Source organism: Acomys russatus, chromosome 9 (assembly GCF_903995435.1).
Source record: "Acomys russatus chromosome 9, mAcoRus1.1, whole genome shotgun sequence".
Classification (NCBI taxonomy): domain Eukaryota; kingdom Metazoa; phylum Chordata; class Mammalia; order Rodentia; family Muridae; genus Acomys; species Acomys russatus.
The window spans coordinates 10159780-10183374 of NC_067145.1; positions in this window are offsets into that span (position 1 = coordinate 10159780).

Genomic DNA, 23595 nt, shown 5'->3' on the forward strand with positions numbered 1-23595 from the left:
AAAGTAAAACAAGCCCTTTAGTTTGGCAGAGACTATGGTGCCAAAGGAGCAGTTTCAATTCTTAAAGTACGTCTTTACAGAGAGCCAGAAATGTCCTATTTCCATTCGCTGGCAATTCTCTCCTGGCATTAGACCAAAACAAAAGAAAGGTTTAGGGGTGCTGAGTCATGTTCTGGTCTCTTCTTTCTTCTATTATTTTTATACAAATTTTTTATTATAATTTATTTATATTACATGCTGATTGCATTCCCCTTGCTCTTTCACCCAATTCCTTTCCCCTGGACCTTTAACAGGTGGGGTGCTCCTCCTCCACTATCTGACCACAGCCTATCCGGACTCATCTGGATAGCCTGCATCCCCTTCCTCTGTGTTCCAACAGAGCCTCTCCAGTGATCAAACTGCAGGCACCAGATTTTATGTGAGAGGCAGTCCTCTGGTCTCCCCTCCCCTTCTGCATGTGAATAATGAGCTGTCTGTTGCACAGATGGTCTAGTTTCTCTGCTTGCAATGTCTTTGGTTGGTGAATCAGTTTGTGCAGGACCCCCATGGGTCCAGATCCACCAGCCTTGATAGTCTCCTTGCGGAGCTTCTGACACACTGCTCTCCTTCCATCCCGCATCTCTTCCATACAACTCACAGCTCTTAAACAACAGTCTGGCTTTCATCTACTCTTAATTGCAACCCAATCAGCAGCAAGGATGGTGTATATGATTAGATATTTATTGGCACTTGAAGACATATCTGAAATTTCAGTCCAAATAATGGGATGATAAGATACATGAACATCTAGTCAGTGGATCAAATACACTGAGCAGCTCACATTTTCAAGCTTCTAGCCAATAGTTTCATTAACCTTTAAAAAGTTACTCTTTGTGGCAATTTTTCTTAGTATCTTCTCCAGGTGTATAGGATCTCTGATGCTTCCCTGCCTAAGTTCTTTTCTATAGAAAAACTCCTTACAAAACACTCCAATTTTGTTTTTGTTTAAATCCATTCTTCATGTTGGAGAGTGAATACACCTGGAAGATGCTGACCTGGGATGCTTTGAAGACTTTTGATCATCTGGGACCCTAGTCACCTGAGTAATGCTAACTTTAGGTGAGAAAGCCTCCATGATACTCAAAGATATTCCACTTTCTCTGTTTGAATAGCACTTGCTTCTTAATGCTTGGCTTTTCAATGTGACGACATAGTAAGAGGACAATCACTTGGTAGATATGAGCAGATAATCAATAGACTCTGGTCTTTATAGCACACTGAACTTAGCCTTGCAATGTCCAGAATTGAGAGAAATAACTCCTGCTTGTTGAAAGCACCTGGTCAATAGAAATTTCTTATAACAGTTCTAATTAGTATATCTGCCAATTGAAAGAGATAAATTCATACACACACATTAACATGTGATACTTCAGTAGCCTGACATAAACCATAATTGTAAATAGGTAGATTAAAAATTGTAAACACATAGATAGAAAATAACCTGGTACGGTTTTCTGTCTGAAACTTGAAGAAAATGGATAAAGATTTGATTGCTAACAGACTAAAATATTGAGAAATGAATAAATCACTGATGTCAACATTCCTCTATACAAAGCTTGAGTTGAAGTTTTCACAGATATAGATAAATAATAAATCATGTGATATGATTTGTCTGCATTGAAATTATTAAGAACACCTGGAAGAAATAGCTCACAACAATAGGGGAGGCAGAGGCAGGCAAATCTCTAAGAATTTAAAGCCATCCTGTCGCACAAAGTAAGTCAAGGACAGCCAAGGCTACACAGAAAATTCCTGTCTCAAAAAAAGAAAGAAAGGAAGGAAGGAAGGAAGAAAGGAAGAAAGAAAGAAATTCTTAAGACCATAATGGTTTAAAGAAATTCTCCCCAAATAAATCAGGATAGTAACTGAATCCATATTTTGTTTGTATTAAAATTTTCTTTATCTTTGTAACAATCTTCATGAGAATAAAAATATGTTATACTAATCTTTTTTAAATAAAGCATTTAAAGTTGTAGTCTTTCATTTTGTATTAAATATTTTTATTTTAATATATACATTTATATTATTACTATATACAATAAACTACATATAGCAAGAAGAACCATGAGACTATCAGGAATTATGTAAATGTTACAATCTTAGTGTTTTGGCTATTTGTTTTTGACACCCTTGAAGAAAACATCTTTCCTATCTTGGTGTGTCTAAAATTCTGAGTGTAAATCGATCTTCATCACATCTTGTCATTATCAACTTAAAACTTCTACCTAGACCTAAAAACATATTAGCCCTAAACAACTAAACTTAATTGTACCTGATGCTCAACTCTGTCAGAAAATTGAGAAAGAATAAACTTGATTACCTGAGTATGCCAGGAGCGCAGGGTAGTAGCTTTCCAAATGAGAAGATGACAGAGACAGTTTGCTACCTCAATAGTCACTATAACGTTGGAGCATCATCTTTAGCCTTCTGGCCCAGGATATCTGACAGACATATTTGTGAAGCAGGAGCTATTGAAGACTTGTTTACCCTGTCTTGGCAAAAAATTTTAAAAAAGAAGAAAACACAAATATATTAATGAAAGTCATAAACTTATGGCAATTAGTGTACATTGTTGAAATTCATGATTAATTCGGGCATCTTAGCTGGGAGTTAACATGACTACAGTAATAGCCTTCTACTGGATGTTCAAAACAGAATTTGGACATGTGCAGATATTGAGTTCAACCTTTGTTTTTTATGTGTTTTCCATATCAGAATGGAAGGAATATTAAACTTCATTTCCTAAAAAAATAAAGAAGGAATTTACACTTAATATCAAAGCTTACTTTCAAGAGTTAGAAGTATTAAGAATTTGAAGTTATATTCAATAATTTTGTATTAAGAGAGGAGCAGGAGATTAATGACCCAAGTGTAAAGCTGTGGTTTGAATCTGAAATGTTCTAAACAGTTCTATATACTAACAGTTACGCACTAGCTAGTGTTGATATTTGGGAGAACATGCAATCTCAAGGATGTAGACCCCAGCTGATGGGTGTCAGTCTCCAGGCCCTGGATATGTAACGTGGGCTATACTCAACTCTTGTTCTTGGATTGTTCTTTTTCCTGGCCAGGAATGATATGACCGACATCTGGTTTGTCTTCCAGATGATGAGTCAAATGTTTTCAAAACAAATAGGGGAAATGAGTCTATTCTTCAGATTTTCTGGTAGAATTGCCCCAAACCTATTAGGCATAAGCCGGTACGTGAGCCAGGAAGCATTGCTTTTCCATGGTGTTTGTTTCAAGTTCCTACTTAAATTCCTGCACCTATCTTTCAAGGATGGATTGTAACTTGTTCACTGAAATAAACCTAATCCTCCTCTCCGCTGCCTTAGTTATGGTGATTGTCACAGCAATAGAATGTTAGAAGAAGTACCTAATAGAGATGATCTGCATGCACAGTGACAGTCTTCTAGAAAAAAATCTGGTTATTCTCTATCTAAATCAAAACCAAAATTATGCAGGAGAAGATAGTGAGCAAGACTTCAACTTTACTCTCATTCATGTTATTCTACCTCCCTTCTGATGGGCTGTGGTACATTGCTCCTTCTATCCTGTATCTGGTAACAAAATTAGGCCAAAAAGGGTTCAAATATAACAAAAAGAAAAACAGAAGTTTAAGTGTTTTTTGATTTTGTACTTGAAAATCAAAATCCTTTGTTTGGGGTCGGGTTTCAATTCATGGCAAAATTATCATAGATAAGACAGCTGAGAATATGACCCTTCTTTCATGGAGTCTGCAGAGTCAGTCTCCTGCTTTAGACAGACAAAGCTAGCTGCCACGTTTCATGATGTGAGGCAGAATTTGAATTAGGGATAATAGGTTAAGAAAGGGATTTTTATCCTATTATAGCCATGAAATAAATAAATTATTATCTACTTTTGCTAAAGATATCAAAGTGTTTACTTCTCACAAACAAAATGAAGCCAAGAAGATTTCAAGCATGTTCTTCTTGTGAGGGTATGATAGCATTAGGGGTTATCCACTACATTAAGCCTTAAGACTATGGGTGCTCTGCATCAGTGTTTAAACTAATCGAAGTTGATTGGATTGGTTCTTAAAATGTGGGAATAAAATCCATGTTAATGGAAATAAAAAGGTTTTACACCTATAGAAAATAAATGAAAATAAACAGTAGCCTTAAGTTGGGATATGAATCCAAAAAGTTACTCATAATAAAATAAAAATTTGAAGGTAAAAATACAAAGAATAAACAGCATAAAAGCAAAAACTATTTTAAAAGATAGCATAGAAATGCATTCATGTAGCTCAGACACTATAGTTATAAAATACACAATAAAGATGAGTATCTCTAATATCATTAATTAATTGAAGATAAGATTTAATCTAGTAGTAGATAATAGGTAATTGTGATGAATAGCTTACCTGATCCACTTATGAGATCAGGCATAAATCTTGTACCTATAATGCTTTAGGGCCTGAGATCAGCCCCCAGGAAAATAAAATATAAACAAAAAACAACAACAAACAAATGGTTAAACAAAATTAATTGGGGAGCTGATATAAGATGAGAAATAGAATTAAAATAAATATTCAAAACAAATTTTAATAGAGATGTTTGATTATAACAGATCCTATGGCCCTCTGTATTATACTAGCTCCATTAGTCTGTGGCTTTCTGCCTTGCCTTGCTGAAGCAAGTATATCTATGTGACTTGTGTTGGGGACACATGTGAACAGGCATTACACATGAGAGAGAGAGAGAAAGAATTTGACCATAATTAATCAAGGTTATTAAATACAAAAGGACAGGGTTATGTATTTGATACCTGATGCATATATGTATGTATATATATATATATATATATATATATATATATATATATATATATATATATATATATATTTGTGTATATACAGTAGTTGTGATTTTGTTGATACTCTGGAACAACATTTTTGTATATTTGAATTTTGAATCTTCCCTCATACCATTACAAATTACAGAACCCACTGGGCCCGAGGTTGGGTGCCACTTATTGTTTTTAATCTATCTGTTTTATTTGTATTACCAGTAGGCCCGGCTATCAATCCATCAAGACACAGATTCCTGTTATATTTTAAAATAGCCTTAGTTAACCTGGGGTAGAGCATATATCAATCCTCTAAACTACCTACCAAAGTGGGGCAGGCATAGGATCCCTGCTTCAATCCCATGCCATCTGTTTTAATAACTTTTATCAAGCTACCCCAATCCATAATCCCAAATACTTCTTAATGTTCTTCTTCTGGGCCGGATTCTCCATCCATGCCGGCCATGTGCTTCTCCTTCATCTAAGCCATGGCGGCCTCCCTCTACTCCTCAGATCTCTCTCCTTTCTCTTTGGGGTAGTCTTTCTTCTTTTCAGAATTCCTCTGTCTCCTAGCCCCATCTATCTCTTTTGCCCTGCCCCAGTGGGGTGGCTTTTTATTAAGAAGAGACAAGAAGCAATAATCAGTATCAAAATAAATCAGACCATCCCTCAACTATTATTTCTGGTGGATAAGAGAAAATAAGCTATTCAAGAAATGGGTCTCACTGATTTCTGGATTTCATACAACATACACAAAAAAAACATTGAGGAGAAATGAGCTAAATAAACAAACTCGGGGGTGCTTAGAAAAACTCAAGTCAGGCTAATTCATGAAAACCACTAATAGTAGTATTCAAAGATTGTATATGGGATCATAATCATAATAAGGGATGTGATTATACATCACATAACATAGAGAAGTCTATATAATTCATAGCGCACAATTGATAAAATTGAACTAATAAAATACTCCAAATATAATACACTGAATAGGATAATTTTGTGACTATTTCAGAAAAAGAATGTACTTAAAATAGAACCATTCATTAAGAATTTAGAAATCATGTACAAAAGTAAGCACAAAAATTCAAAGTGCTAGTAGAGAGTGTTAGAATATCTGAATGGCAGTAACTTCAGATTCATGAAGAACAATAAAGTGTAATCAAAATCAATAAAAGGAAGCCAACCAAAACAGAAAATGTGAAATCAATATGACATAAAAATAAAAGGCAAGATCTTGCAAGTGAAATAGTGCTCCACCTATAAGACAATTTAAGTTCAACTGTCTGATAAGCTATCAACAAAGGAAAATGATAATAGATGCTAGCTACTAGTGGAGTGAGCCAGACTTAAACTGAAATTGTCATGTTTTAGCTAAAAAATAAAAATAGAAGCAACCACAAAAACATGTATACAGATTACAACTAAAATACTGATAACTCCTAGAGATAAAAGGAGCCAACACAAATGGTAAAGAAAATACTGTTGAATCATATAAACATAGTATTAAAATGCAAGAGAATTCAGTATTTTTTTTAAAACTCATGGATTACTTATGAAAACAGAATTCATTTATACCCTGGAATGTGACATCAAAACACATGTGATAATATTATCATTACAGTGCAATTAAATGAGAAGACAATAATTAATTTATTAAGATAATGAACTTACTTCATAACATTATGATAAACCAAGTAAGTAAGATGTTATAAATGAAATTACAATGTATATTATATAACACAGTGCATGGCAATGAATGATCAGCAGCATTGTTGTGGAATGCTACTAACTGGCAATTAAAGTATTTTTATATCTAATTAGAACATAAAAAGAAATTATTATTGATTTAAGTTTGAATCTTAAAATGGTTAAATTACAGGAGATTATAGTCAAGTTATAAGGAAAACATTACATGGAGAATAGGGATTGATAACTTAAAACATAAACCAAAGTAGATTATACCTCATTACTAAAACTCCAGGCTCCCCCATATAATTCACTGATTGGAATAACAAGTGTAGTTCAATAATGGTTAGTACAATCAACTTAATAATAAACAGGGAAAATTGTCAAATATCAGGAATTCAAAAATATCATGTACCTTTAGATATTAAGACCATAATGATACATTTTAAATATATTTAAGCATTTTAAAATATAAACATATTTATATATTTAAATACTTTTATTTTTTCATTTTAGTAATTTATTTTTATTAAAATCTAGTTAATGTCCCCTCCCTCCAACATCTCACATGAACTCACTTCACTCTCAAATAGATGATCTTGTTTTTCTTTGATTATTTTTTAATATGTGTGAATATTCTCCTTCCCTTTCATTGAAAATATGTTCCTTTCTCATACAGTATATACCGGTTTTACTTTCCCTTCCTTCTCCTCCTTCCAGTTTCTTCCTGCCTCCTTTCCCGTCCAAATCAACTTCTTTCTGTCGCTCATTAGCAGAGAACTAGCGTCTAAGAGATGACAATAAAACATAAGAAAATAAAATATAATAAAGTAAAACAAAAACAATAATATTTAATTTGGATAAAGCAAATCCAAAGAAGAAAAACGCCCCAAAGAAAGCACAAAATTAGAGGCACACTCATTTTCACACTCAGGAGACACATAAGAATACTAGATTAACTTTGGTACATTGATACAGAATTTATATTTAAGACTATTATCCACACACAATATATTTATTTCTACTCTAATTTGAGGTATTGAACCAGTACAACTCAGTTATAATAAAAAGCTTACTTCTAATACCTGGAAAGTGCTATTGCAGGCAGATTAGGATAATTAAGTAATACAAGCCAATTGTTAGTTGATCAAATTATGGTCATGTCAACTAACAGTCTATTTTTAATCAAAAGAATATACACTCTAGGTTTAACTGATAGATATGATTCTATAGATAGATAAGATTAAATAGTTAGATAAGGTCTTCAAATCCTTAGAGGCCTACAGAATATAACATTTAAGAAGCTTTTAATATCATAACGTTTCTTTGAAAAGGCAGGTTAACTTCTGACATCATCCAGCCTATCACAAAGAAGATGATGAGCATCAAAGATTCTCCTTATGGAGATGGTTTCAAAGTGGCAAACCAGCCACTGGGCAGAACATCCTCTTTTCTGCCACAAACAGAATCCTGCCTAAAAATGGGAAAGCTTTGATACAGGCAGAGTTGACAACCAAAGTCTGCCAAGACAGAGTAAGCAAGTTCTCAATACTTCCTGCATCACAAACATGTTTGCCAGCTATATTGGGTCAGAAGCTTGAAGATGGTGCTCCAATGGTAATAGAGATTTGGGTGACTGATCATGCAGCAAACTGTCTCTCATTTTTTTTTCCTTCTCATTTGGGAAGCTGCTAACCTGCACTTCTGGTTCACTCAAGTAATTGAGTTTCATTCCTTCTCATGTCTCTGATGGGGTTGAAGACCAAATATTTTATAGTCTTATAATTAACCTTAGCTGTTTAGAGGTTAAGATGCTTTTAGGTCTAGATAGAGGTTTTAGGTTGGCACAGATGAGATATGATAGGAAAGATGTTCTCTACATGGTTGCCAAATGCAATTAACTAAGATACATTGAATGTAACATTCATATGACCTCTGATTGTTTCATGGTTCTTCCTGCTATATGTAATTTTTCTACTTATGTGTAATTATATAAATGTGTAGGCAAAAATATAATCTTCTTTTTAAATTTTTTATTAATTTATTCTTGTTACATCTCAATGGTTATCCCATCCCTTGTATCCTCCCATTCTTCCCTCCCTTCCATTTTCCCCTTATTCCCCTCCCCTATGACAGTTCCTTAGAGGGATTTCCTCCCCCCGGTATATGCTCATAGGGTATCAAGTCTCTTCTTGGTGAGCTGCTATCCTTCCTCTGAGTGTCACCAGGTCTCCCCCTTCAGGGGACATGGTCAAATATGAGGCACCAAAGTTCATGTGAGAGTCATACCTCACTCTCCACTCAACTGTAGAGAATGTTCTGCATACTAGCCCAAGGGGCATGCCCCATGAAAGTCTTCACTTACCAGGCAACTGGGACAAAGGGGAGGACATTGTATTGGGACTCTAGATGAAAGAAGTATGGGAGAATAGCAAAAATATAATCTTAAAAATTACTAATCTAATCTAGCCAATGGTCAGAACATTCTCCACATGTGAGTGGAGAGTGGGATATGTCTTTCTCACGTACTCTGGTGCCTCACATTTGACCGTGTCCCCTGGAGGGGGAGACCTGGTGGCACTCAGAGGAAGGACAGCAGGTTGCCAAGAAGAGACTTGATACCCTATGAGCATATACAGGGGTAGGTAATCCCCCTCAGGACCAGTCATAGGGGCGGGGAATAATGGGAAAATGGGAGGGAGGGAAGAATGGGAGGATACAAGGGATGGGATAAACATTGAGATGTAACAAGAATAAATTAATAAAAAAATACTAATCTGAAAGCTATAATATACACCTAGAGGAACTGTTGTAAACCTGTTCAGCTCTTGTGCCTGCTGATTCATTCTCTGTATGGTCATATGAACTTTGCTCAGTTGATTTAGAGGGTCCTGCTCTCCTAGTGTTCTTCATTCCCGTTGGGTCTTAAAAATCATTCATCTTCCCCTTCCATGTGGCTCTCTGAGCTCCAAGGGGAGGGATTCAATGGAGACATCTCATTTTAGAGTTCTGTGTTGAAAATCTCTCTCTGTTTCTCTCTGTTTCTGTCTCTGTCTCTCTCTCTGTCTCTCTGTCTTTCTGTCTCTGTCTCTGTCTCTCTGTCTCTGTCTCTCTGTCTCTCTGTCTCTCTCTCTCTCTGTCTCTGTCTCTGTCTCTCTGTCTGTCTCTCTCTCTCTCTTTCTCTCTCTCTGTCTCTCTTCCCCTCTCTCCACACATCCTCTCACTCTATCCTCTCTCTCATTCTAATGTCTGGTTCTGAGTTACCACATATGTTCTTATTGGCAGCAGGAAGAATCATCTCCGATGATGGTTGAATTAGGCACTGAGTTTTAGTATAGAGGACTATCATTAGGAATCATTTTATCACTTCTTGCTTTTTTTTTAGACCAGCCATATTTTATTTTATTTTAGATCTCTGTGTTATCTAGTCTCTGTTTCTTGTTTACCCAAGCAGAGTCATGTATGGGTCTAACCTAGTGGAGCTGAATTCAAATCAGATGTTGCTTGGTTACTGCCATAAGCTTTGTACTATCATTGTCTGACAATATTATGCAGTAAGAACAGCACTATTTGTCAAAAAGTTTAATAGTGTGGGGCTTACATTTTTCTTTTGGTAGCCTGCAGAGTACCTTAAAAACAAAAGACATTAGAACATGGGGGTGAAAATTATATGTCAGCACCAACTTCACATCTTTGTGCTCCATAAATTGCACAGGTGTTGTCTTCAGTAATGGGGCATTGTCATCAGTTTTTGGAGAGCAATATTGTTTTGGCATCAGTGTGTCTTGTTTGGGGAATTTTTTGTGACCTTGTTGGTTATCACTCAATTGAATATAAAAGTCTCTATACTAGAAACTGTGTTTGGTTAAAAGAGATGAGCAGTTGGGACTCTGCTTGCCCCTCAGTATTTGTAGACTTCATTAGGATCACCTATATTTTAGAACGTTTTCAAGACACTAGGTTAACACACATCCCTCAAATGCCCTTCAGTTATAGCTGTTGCTCCCTGCATTCTATCTTTCAAGCCATCTCACCTCCTTCATAACTGATCTTCTCATTCTTGTCACACCCATGTCTCCAATCTACCCCCAAAATTGATTCTATTTCTCCATCCCAGGGATACCCAAATGTTCCCCACAGACCTCTCTTTATACAAAATCTCTCTAGGTCCTATGGAGTGCATCTTGATTATCATATACTTAATGCTTAAAATCTAAATATAAATTAATACATGCCATATTTGTCTTTCTTTCTCTGGGCTTAGTTACTCAGGATGAATTTTTTCTAATTTCTTCCATCTGCCTGAAATTTTCATGATTCCATTTTTAAATATCTTACTAATAAAATACTCCATTGAGTAAAGGCATTGCATTTTCTTTGTTTGTTATTTTGTTGGTGGGCATCTAGGCTGGGTCCAATTTTCAGCTACTGTGAATAATGCAGCAACAAAAATGGTTGAGCAAGTGTCCTTGTGATAGGATTGAGTAGCCTTTGTTTATATGACCAGGAGTGGTATATTTGAATTTTCTCACAATATATTTTGTATATTTTGGTGATAGTTTCCCCTCCCTCAAGTCTTCCTTCTCCCCACCTTTCCAACTTAAATCCCTCTTAGTCTTTTACGAAAACAACAGGCAAAGAACAAAATGAACAGACAAAGAAAAAGGAGCACATAAAATGCATGCTCACATAAATACACACACACACATGCGAGCACACACACACACACACACACACACACACACACACACACACACAAAACCACTGTTGAGAACTAAAATATAAACAAAAGGCCACTGAGTTAGAAAACTAAAACATGCAAACAAAGCACAGTGAGACAGACTAAATCTCTTTGAGTTCTTTTTGTGTTGGTCATCTGCTGCCTGGATTGGGACCTGCCTTTATGTGTGTTTTACATTCCTCTTAATAAAGTTCAGTGTCTCACTAAGTCATCACCAGAAAAGTTCCTCCCTGAGATATATTGGAAGGAAGACAGCGACACACAATATGAAGAATGAGAGTCCTTGGAACATTCTGTTGCAAATGAGATGACTTTATCAAGCCTCAAGACTCAGAAAACTCCATGGAAGAGAAGCCAGTTAGATTATAATAGCCAGAGGGTAAGTGCAATATCAAGAAAATACTGTCTTTCAGGCACAGCACTATTGACACATATAAATTCACAGAGACTATGATATCCTGCACAGGGCCAAACCAGATGGAGTTCTAATAGTAAATAGTCAGGAGTACCCCAATCTTAAAAAGCTATATCCACTTGAAATTTCTATTTTTATGGTTTAAAGTTTATTTTCATACGAAAGGGTCTTTAATTCAATTATTATATTTTCAATGCTCAAATTTAACTGGTATTAAAATTGTAAAAAATTTAATTTTATGAGAAAGTTTTTAACTACTCTAACCTGTTAAAGGTAATTAAGATATAGAAGTTAATGGTCAATCATACATGATCAAATTACTTAATGTTATCAGAACTATGTTTTTAGCTGTACTCAGTATAAATGTAATTCACTTACAGAGACAAAAAGACAAATTTTTCTCCCATTATATAATCTGTATTTGGTGTTCAAGTTAATCCTAAAACAAGTAAAGCAAAATAAGTTTAAAGTAAACTTAAAAGTTTGTTTAATGTAAAATAATACTCAAAATCAGGCATATAAAAATAGGTTATGAAAACCTGAATGCTTTACTAAAATGTGTTAATATATTTATTGAAAGAAATTTACATGTTTCCTTGGTATATATAAACACAAAGAAATGGTTTCTAACCTACTTAATCCCAATATATCTGTTATAAAAATTAAACAGATTTAAGTTTTAGTTGAAGCTCAGTAGCCATGTACTTGCTTATATCATGCATAAAAATTTGGGTTTGTCAAAGAATCTTCAGGATAAGAAAAACAGCTTTAAATGCCATATTCTGTAGCTCTCTGAGGCTTTTGAAGGCCCTTCTTTAACTACTTGACTTTATATGTCTATACAGTCATACTATCTGTTAGACCTAGAATATATATTCTTGGATAAAAATAGACTAGTAATTGTCATGACCATGCTTTGATCAACTAACAATCAGCTTGTATTACTTAATTATCCTAAACAGCCTGCAATACCAGACACCAAACCTACCCCGAAGAAGATGATGAGCATCAAAGAACCGTGTTATGGAGATAGCTTTAAGTGTGACAAACTAGCCATTGGGGAAAATGTCCTCGTTTCTGCCACAGACAGAATTCTGCCTAAAAATGGGCAAGCTTGGATGCAGGCAGAGCTGATGGCCACACTCTGCTGACACAGGGTAAGCAAATCCTCAGTAGTTCCTGCCGTGTAAATAGGTCTGTTAATATATTGGGCCAGAAGGCTGAAGACGGTGCTCCAATGGTATAAAGAGTTTTGGATGATTTTTCAGGCAGTAAACTGTCCCTGCCATTTTTTTTTCTTTCGTTTTGGAAGCAGCTAACCTGTACTTCTGGTTCACTCAGGTAATTAAGATTCTTTTCCTTCTCAAAGTTCTGATGGGGTTGAAGACCAGATGGTTTACTCTTACAATTAATCTTAACTCGTTAGAACTTAAGTTGTTACGCCTAGATAGATGTTTTAAGTTGATAGAGATGTGATATGATAGATATTGATTTCCATTCAGAATTTTAGATTCACCAAGACAGGAAAGAAGTTTACTTCAAGTTTGTCAAATACAAATGGCCAAATCACTATGAATGTAAAATGTATATAGTTCCTGATTGTTTCATAATTCTTTCTGCTGTATGTAGTTTATTTTATTTATGTATAATAATATAAATATATATGTTAAGAAAGAAATATAATAAACACTCACACACACAAAGTAGTATTCCATTTGGTAATGATAAAGTCAGTGTAGATTCATGTGAGACAGCTCCAGGCAACAGTATTCAGGCTATCCTAGTCAAAGTGTATGGATAGAGCCTGACCATAGGGGTCAAATTTGAGCAAAGGAATACTGGGACTGGAGGGAGGAATACCAGATAGAAACAACTCTTTTCTTTCTACAGTTTCTGTAGGGTTCTCTACAGTTTCTAAGGGACTGTAATGCTTGGGCAAACAATGTAAAACTATGAAGGACATGCCTATCTGAACAAGGAGGCTTCACAGAGCAAAGTTATGATAACAGAAGGGGCCTGATATCTTATGCTTTCGTCTGATTCAAAGCTTTCCTGAAGAAGTCTACTTTAGGACCCTCTGGATCCTTCATGAAGGGTGGATTGGCGCCCAAGGGGGTCTTCTCAAACTATTGCACTAAACAAGGTCAATACAAGTAGTAAACATTGAACCCCAACTCTGATCTAGCCAATGGACAGGACATTCTTCACAGTTGTGTGTCGAGCGGGGGCTAACTCTGACATGAACTCTGGTGCCCGATACTTGACCACTTCCCCTTGGTGGGGAGGCCTGGTTGAACTCAAAGAAAGAATAAACAGGATACCAAGATGAGACTTGATAGCTTATGACTATATAATGGGGGAGGAGGTCCCCCTCAGTCACAGACCTAGGGGAAGGGAATAGGGTGAAAGCAGGAGGGAGGGAGGAACAAGAGAATACAAGTGAGGGCATAACAATTGAGATGTAATCTGAATAAATTAATAAAAAAGTAAAAAAAATATATAAAAAGAAATCTACTTTAGTCCTCCAATTAGAGGGTGTATCAGTTAATTTTCTATTGCTTCCTTACAACATCATGACCAAGCAACTTAAAAAGAAGGTGCTTAATATGGCTTAGGGGTTACAGAGGTGTAAAGTGCATGACAGCAAAGAAAAAAAACAGTAGAAACATTAAGAGCTCACATCTCACAAGGTAAGCAAGAGGTAGTGAAAGAAGGAAGTCAAAACTCTATGGATCCTTTGAAATCTCAAAGGCTGCCCTTGAAGACATAATTCCTATTTCTCAGGCAAAGCCATGTCTCTTATTCTTCCCATAAAAGCCACCTGCCACCTACTTTAAATGCCTGAGACTTAATAGTGGGACAGCTCATTCAAACCACCACAGGAGGCTATTAAATTCTTTTTACTTAAAATAAAAAATAGTGTCTGGAATTGTTTGTCTTCCATAATGTGGCTCTCTGGTTGGGTCAGGCATTGGTTGGACATTTCCTCAATCTTTGCTTTATTTTTGCCACTGTACATCTTGTAGGCCGGTTAAGTTTTGGGTGGAATTTCTTGTAGGAGGACTGGTGTTCCCCTCCTTTCATTAGGAGCCATGTCTAGTTAGAGGGTATCTGCTTCAGGAGTGGAACCTGCTGCTAGGAGTCTCAGTTAGAGTCACACTCACCCAACCAAGAAGCCTGTTGTAGGCTCCAGCCTGTCAGAGAGAAGCTATTAAGTTCTTCATTTAATTCAGCAATTCTCAACCTTCCTAAAGTTAAGAAGTTTTAATATGATTCCTTTTGTTGTGGTGATTCACAACCCTACAATCATTTTCCTGTGACTTCATAACTGTAATTTTGCTAGCATTATGAATCATAACGTAAATAGATATCAGTGGCTTCTGATGGTCTCAGGTGACCCCTGTGAAAGTGTCATTTGATCCTTAAAGGGGTGACAACTGACAGGTTGAGATCTTCTCTGCTAAATCCTCAGTTCCTTAAACTTAAACTCAACAGGAACACTATATTACCAAGGGCCTGTGAACTTGTTTTCTGGAAGCTGCTTCATTTTGTTCTTATTCGCTCAAAGGGGCCACCCGTGGTGTATGGTGTGGTCATAGACATAAGAAAGAAAGAATTTGCGGTCTTTGGATGGCCTCAAATCTACTTGCTGGAACTACAGAGCACAGCCCGTGGACCAAGTGCAGTAGTTGAAGTAGTTGCTGGATTCTCTCTGGACAGAAGCATTGAGCAGACAAACGCAAAATACGTTTAAAGGAAAAAAAGAGAAAGCAAGAAGGAATTCCTCTGAGTAACTATTTTGCTGTGATTCCAAACCTTGGGTGGACTTTGAAATTATCTGAAAAATACAAAATATTGATTCTCATATTTTACTCTAAACATCTGATTTAGAATTCCCAAAAGTAGAAATCATCTATTGCTGTATTTTACAGTATCAGTTATCTAGAACATTCTAGCACACCCTAGTGTTAGGATTCACTAATCACTATTGGTTTGTGGATAAAGAGCAAGCTCCTTTTCTTGAGGGAATCCTGATGTCTATATCAAAAATAGCAAATCTTCCATGTTAAAAAAAAATGGTGTGATTCCCTTTGGAAAAAGTGGGAGATTATTTTGGAGTTTTGTTGCCTTTTTGTGTTTTTTCATGGCAGGTATGGTGGGAGCAGAGGGAAGAGAGATGAGAGAACAATGTTGATTCCTGGTTTCCATAAGTACCAAATAGTTTAAAAGGAAATATTTTTACAATTTTCTCATAAATACCAAGGGAATGATTGTTATTTGTAAAGAGAAACATTCTACAGCCTTGAGACAAATACTTTTGCCTCAAGGAGCTTCCCAATAGGATAAAGAGAAAAGATGAGTCAAGCAGAGATCCTGTGCCCTCAACACAGTAGTATTGTAGTCATTACTATTTACATAATAATGAACTGAATATTGCTTTGTAATTAATTATAATAGTTAATGCGCTGAATATGCCTCTTATATTTTATAGCACAGAGAAATAATCCTCCATGTGAATATTAGTGGATATACTTTACTTCTCTTTTCCTCCTTTATTTTATAACACAAACAAATCTTCTTGGCTGACAATGGAATTCCAACCTCTGTTATTTTGGACTTGCTCTTAAATATCATTTTATACATTGAAAATATTTCAGCTTGGTAGGATTTTAGACAAGAAAACTAGAATAAATATAGTTGTATATATTTAAATAAGAAAATCTTCCTCCTACAGGCATCCACATTTCAGACACTAGTCCATTGTCATCTTGAAAAACTCCTAGCCCACCACATCTTGTGTTCAATGACTAAGCAACATTGTCTGCAAATTTCAGTTTTCAGCTTCTGTTCTCTGATTTAGATCACATGTTGCTTTTCATTATTCTACAAGCTCTGAACTAAATCCAAAAAATAAAAAAAATAATAGTCGTCTTCAGTGTAGCCGATATACAGTTTAGGGCAAAAGAAAAAAAGGAGTGTGTGGTTATGAAGCTTTCAATACAAAAACTCGTGGAATCTTCTGAAATCACAGTGTCTTATTATTATTTCTAAGCTTGCTGGTCACCAGTGGTATAACTGTGTACATGTTATTTTGCATCTCACCATCATCTTCAGTGTTTATTCATCTGCACAAGTCTACACAGACCTTTCCTCACATGCTTATAATGTCAACAAGACTCTTCAATCAACTCTACTGCGCTGAATCCTTTAACGTTTAGCGTCACTGCATGTGTAAAATCCTGTTTAGACACTTATTTTTAAAGCTTAGAAATACATACCAGAGAATTTTTGTATTTATTCATAGAATTATAATTTGGGTGAAAAATCTCTTGTGGTAGCAAAAACCCCAAGCATCAGTCCATGGAAATTTCTCTACCCCACAATGGGCAGTGTTTACACTGTGCAAAGCAGACAGACTTGTGGGTGCATTCTGTGTGCTTCCCTGCTTTGGCACTTCAAGATTTGCCTATAGGGAGTACTAGAGAAATGACATGCAGATACATAAACTTATGTAATTAGAAATCTATACACATGCTTCTCTGTCCATGGATCTGAAAATCCTTCTTGTATTTAGTTCACTACAAGTAGTGGCCATGCTTGCCACTCTGACAGGTGTGTGTGTGAGTGTGTGTGTGTGTGTGTGTGTGTGTGTGTGTGTGTGTGTGTGTGTTCTTCATGACTTCATAACTTCTCTTAGGTATATTTTCATAGTGTTATTTGTTATGAATTTTTATTATTAGTTAGGGCAATGGTAGTTATTTCTCTAGTAAGAACTGACCATGACCCAGTTTCTAACTTGGTTATTTGAAGTTAACTACCCTTGATAACTAAAGAAGAAACCATCATTATTCAGCAACCATGTAGATTCCCCACTCCTTCTAGCCCAGGGTCAGCAGTGGTATGGCACATAAAGAGTAGTGACTTTCATTTCCATAACATATTTTAGCTCTGTGTGGCCAAGAGTGCTTACAGCACTGACTAAGCCTCACATAGGATGTATCACATGAGGCTGCCACAAGGCACATCAGATCCAGATGACTCTGCTGGCATTCTTGAATATAATTACACTTTGTTTTTATTTCACAGGATGATACTACTTGCTCATAGATTATAAATATGTCACTGTACTTTTTCATAAGATAATTAGAGGGCCATATAAATATTTAACAGTAGGCATTATAAGTACAGTTCAAGCAAAATATACCCTGTGGGCCTAAAGGAAAATGAAGATTTGTCTTTTTACAGCAAGTGTGAGGTCCATGGTTTCATTTCTAATTTTATCCGAAGTACTAGAGATGAGAATTCTTTTCTTTTACGTTTCAGTATGAGGCAGGTCTTTTCTCCAGAACCTCAAATGTGATCTCCATGGGCCCATGAAGGAAGAAGCACCAAGGTCTTTATTCCATTGACCTTGGCTGCTTCCCCTTCAGCAAGAATTCTGTACCTAGAAGCATTGCCTGGAGATCCTTTGTAGTGTTAGTGTTGTAGTCTCTCTCTTGTTTTTAATTTAAATTTATTCAAAAAAATATTTGCTTTACATCCCAATCTTAGTCCTCTCCCTAGTCTCATCCTGGAACCACCCTCCCTCCCTTCCTCCACCATGTCCCTCCCCTAGTCCTCAAAAAAGGGGAGCCCTCCCTCTCCCTACTAACTGGTCCTTGCCTATCAAGTCTCATTTGTGGCCTGGGAAGGGGAGGTGATCTAAGAGGAGGCAACAGAGTCCATATTGGATAAAGCCCCTGCTCCCATTACTACTGATCCTACATGGAGACTGAGCTGCCTATTGGCTACATCTGAGCAGGGGAGGTAGGTTCTCTTCATGTATGGTCATTTGTTGGTGCGTCATCCTCTGCAGAACACCTTGGACCCAGGTTTTTTGCCTTTATTGGTCTTCTGGTGAAGCTCCTATGCTCTCCTGTCCCCTCCTGTGCCTGACTCTTCCTTGAGTATCCCTGTGCTCCGACAAAAGTTTGGCTATGAGTCTCAGCACCTGCTTGAATCCCTTATGGGGTAGAGACTTTCAGAGGACATCTTTGGTAGGCTACTGTCTTGTTCCCTCTCTTCAAATGCTTTCAGGGTCTATTCTATTTTTCCTTCTGAATGAGAATTAAGCATCCTCCATAGGGTCCTCCTTGTTACTTAGCTTCTTTAGATGTGTGGATCATAGTATAAATATTCTGTATTATATAGCTAATATCTGCTTATTAGTGAGTATATGCCATGCATGTTCTTCTGGGTCCTATAGCTATAGTCTCTTACTAAATGAAGGCCCTAGGTGTTGCCTGCCTCAAAAGGAATATGATAAACATAAAAGTATAAAATGTAGGAATTATTAGCAAATACAATGATTAAGAACAATAACCTAAAATCACTTTGTATTTCCTTATTTTTTTTATAGCTGCATAGTAATCCATAGAGTAATTGTGTTACTCTAAGAAGAGAACTATAAGAGATGGGGAAATAGAAGGATCCAGAGGATCTTAGAAACATATAAGAAGAACATCGTAATGGGTGGATCAGGGCCCAGGGGTGTCTGCTCAAACTGTTGCACTAACCAAGAACAATACAAAAAGTAAACACCGAACCCCTACTCTGATCTAGCCAATGGACAGGACATCCTCCATAGTTATGAGGAGAGCAGGAACTAACTCTGACATGAGCTCTGATGCCCCATATTTGATGACCTCACCTTGGTGGGGAGCCCTGGTGGCATTAAAGAAAAAATAGGCAGACTACCAAGATGAGACTTGTTAGCCAGTAACCATAAATGGGGGAGAAGATCTCTCCTCAGAAATGGACCTAAGGGAGGGTAAGAGGGTGAGGGTGGGAGGATAAAAGGAACGGGACGATATGAGTGATGGGAGAACAATTGAGTTGTAATGTGAATAAATTAATAAAAAATTTTTAAATCACTTTGTAAATTAAGACCATAAAACTATAGAAACATATATTTAGCATGGTGTTATGTGACATTAACTAGGTTGCTCATTTCATTTAAATTTTAGCTTTCATGACTTTATTGGAAAGTACACTGTAAACAGATACCCAGCTAAAATATGAGGAAACCAAGAGCGGTACCCATAAAATGTGGTTATTGGAGAACCCATTTTTCTCCTATAAATCCTTAATCATTCACAATATGTAAAACACTGAATATGTTCATGGCCTCCTTTTATTAACAAAAAATTGATATCATAAAAGAGAAAAAAAATATATTCTTCAGATAATTGTAAGTGTAATTTAAGGAATAGTTGTTAATATGATGATATGGAGTGAGCACAGTACAATGGAGAACATGGAATTCTTGGAATATACAAACAACGGCATGTAAATGAGCCCTATTCAATGATGACTTTGGGATTAAAAGAGTAATCCAGAGTTTAACATAAGAAGACACCAATGATAACCACATTTAAAAATGTTGCTGTCCAGAAGCACAAAACTGAAGGCTTCTAAATAACAATAATTTTCAAAATTGTTGATAATTAAATCTTTTTTTGCTCTTTTACATGGTATCTAATACATAATTCATGCTTTAAAATGGAACTAATTCTTCTACTTGTATTCTGTATATTAATTCAACAAGCCTGTGTTGAGTATAGCTTTATAAGGGGGAAAGTATAAAAAGGTAAATGGTATGTAAATTTTCTCCTTAACATATAGCAAGCAAGTGGCTGTTGTAAGTGTGTTTAGAGACACTATTAGCTGGTGCACATAAGTACTAAAAGGATAATTAACTTTGTCTAGAACAATCAAAATATTCTTTCCCGGAGGAAATGACATTTGAAATGAGTTTGAGAGGTTCACTGGAAGTTCATGAAAGAGGAAGACAGAAGTATTATTTTAATAAGAATGCACTGCAAATAAGTTTACACAGAGAGCAAAGTAGGGTATCACTTATTTTAGCTCTTGTCTCTGTCATTATTTGTTAGCGAGCAAAATGTCTTCAGATTTATTTGTGATATTGAGAATGTCCTGGCACCTTGGTCATATGTTATGATTTAATATATTCTTGTTGTGATAGATTGTTAATTTAATGTGCTATAAATAAACTTACTGTCTAATGTACCCACTATGTGCCTAAAAACCATAATGATATATTAGCAATCAAGTAAGATAAGTACTATATTGATGCAAAAATACTCACTAAAATACTTGCAAAACGAATACAAGAACACTTCAAAGATATCATTCACCATGACCAGGTAGGCTTCATTTCAGGCATGCAGGGATGGTTTAATATATGGAAATCCATCAATGTAATCCACCATATAAACAAACTGAAAATAGAAAACCACATGATCATCTTCTTAGATGCAGAGAAAGCATTTGATAAAATCCAACACCCATTCATGTTTAAAGTTTTGGAGAGATCGGGGATACAAGGCACTTTCCTCAACATAACAAAGGCTGTATACAGCAAGCCAATAGCCAAAATCAAAGTAAATGGTGAGACACTGAAGGAAATTCCTCTAAAATCGGGAACAAGGCAAGCCTGCCCACTCTTTCCACATCTCTTCAATATAGTACTCGAAGTTCTAGCCAGAGCAATAAGACAACAAAAGGAGATTAAGGGTATCCAAATGGGAAAGAAAGAAGTCAAATTATCCCTATTTGTAGATGATATGATAGTGTACATAAGTGACCCTCAAAATTCCACCAGAGAACTCCTACAGCTGATAAACACCTTCAACAAATTGACTGGATACAAAATTAACTTTAAAAAGTCTATAGCTTTCCTATACACAAATGACAAGTTTGCAGAGGAAGAAATTAGGAAAACTACAACCTTCACATTAGCCGAGGGCAAAATAAAATATTTAGGAGTTACTCTAACCAAGCAAGTGAAGGACTTGTATGAAAAAAATTTCAAAACTCTGAAGAAAGAGATTGAAGATGACATGAGAAGATGGAATGATCTTCCTTGTTCACGGATCTGGAGAATTAACATAAAAAATGGCCATCTTACCAAAAACAATCTACAGAATCATTGCAATTCCTATCAAAATACCTACACAATCTTTTAAAGACACTGGAAGGTCATATGGAAAAACAAAAAACCCAGAATAGCTAAAACAATCTTATACAATAAAATATCATCTAGAGGAATCTCCATACCTGATCTCAAACTGTTCTATAAAGCAACAGTAATTAAAACAGCATGGTATGGCACAGCAACAGGCTGGTTGATCAGTGGAATTGAATTGAAGACCCAGATATGAATCCACACACATATGGTCACTTGATTTTTGGCAAAGAAGCCAAATCCATTCAATGGAAAAAGGATAGCTTCTTCAACAAATGGTGGTGGTCTAACTGGAGGTCTATGTGTAAAAAAAAAATGCAACTGGACCCATATTTGGCACCTTGCACAAAACTCAAATCCAAGTGGATCAAAGACCTCAACATAAAACCAGAGACACCAAGTCAGATAGAAGAAAAAGTGGGGAAGAGCCTGGAACACATTGGCACAGCAGACAACTTCCTGAACAGAACAACAAAAGCCCAGGCCTTAATGTCAACAATTAATAAACGGGACCTCATGAGGCTGGGAAGCTTCTGTAAGGCAGGAGACACTGTCAAGAGAACAAAGCAACAGCCTACAGACTGGGAAAAGACCTTCACCAACCCTACATCTGACAAAGGTCTAATATCAAAAAATATATAAAGAACTCAAGAAATTAAACACCACCAAACCAAATAAACCAATTGAGAAATTGGGCTTGGCCTAAACAGAGAATTCTCAACAGAGGAATATCAAATGGCTGAGAAACACTTAAAGAAATGCTCAACCTCCTTAGTCATCAGGGAAATGCAAATCAAAACACCTCTGAGATTTCATCTTACACCCATCAGAATGGCTAAGATAAAAAACTCAAGTGATACCACATGCTGGTGAGGATGTGGAGAGAGAGGAACACTCCTTCATTGCTAGTGGGAGTGCAAATAGTACAGCCACTTTGGAAATCTATCTGGTGCTATCTCAGAAAGCTAGGAATAGTGCTTCCCCAAGACCCAGCTATTCCACTCCTTGGAGTATACCCAGAAGATGCTCCAGCACACAACAAGAAAATTTGCTCAACCATGTTCAAAGCAGCCTTATTCATAATAGCCAGAATATGGAAACAGCCTAAGTGTCCCTCAGTAGAAGAATGGATAAAGAAACTGTGGTACATTTACACTATGGGTTACTACTCAGCTATTAAAAACAAAGAATTCCCAAAATTTGTGGACAAATGGATTGAACTATAAATGTTCATAATGAGTGAGTTAAACCAGAAGCAGAAAGACTCAAATGGTATATACTCACTTATATCTGCATACTAGCCCAAGGGGCATGTCCCATGAAAGCCTTCACTTACCAGGAAACTGGGACAGAAGAGAGGACATCCTATTGGGACTCTAAATGAGAAAAGCATGGGAGAATAGCAAAGTAGAAGGATCCAGAGGGTCCTAGAAACCTACAAGTAGAACATTACGATAGGCAGATTTGGGCCCTGGGGTCCCGCTTAAACTAAGGCACCAGCCAAGGACAATATAGGTGGTAAACTTCAAACCCCTACCCAGATCTAGCCAATGGACAGGACATTCTCCACAGTTGATTGGAGAGTGGGGGTCTGACTTTCACACGTACTCTGGTGTCTCATATTTGATCAAGTCCTCTGAATGGGGAGACCTGGTGGCACTCAGAGGAAGGATAGCAGGCTACCAAGAAGAGACTTGATACCCTATGAGCATATACAGGGAGAGGAAGTCCTTCTCAGTCATAAGGGAGTAGAGTAAGGGGAAAATGGGAAGGAGGGAGGAATGGGATGATACAAGGGAGGAGATAACCATTGAGATGTAATATGAATAAATTAAAATAAAATTAAAAAAAGATAAGTACTATATTTACATA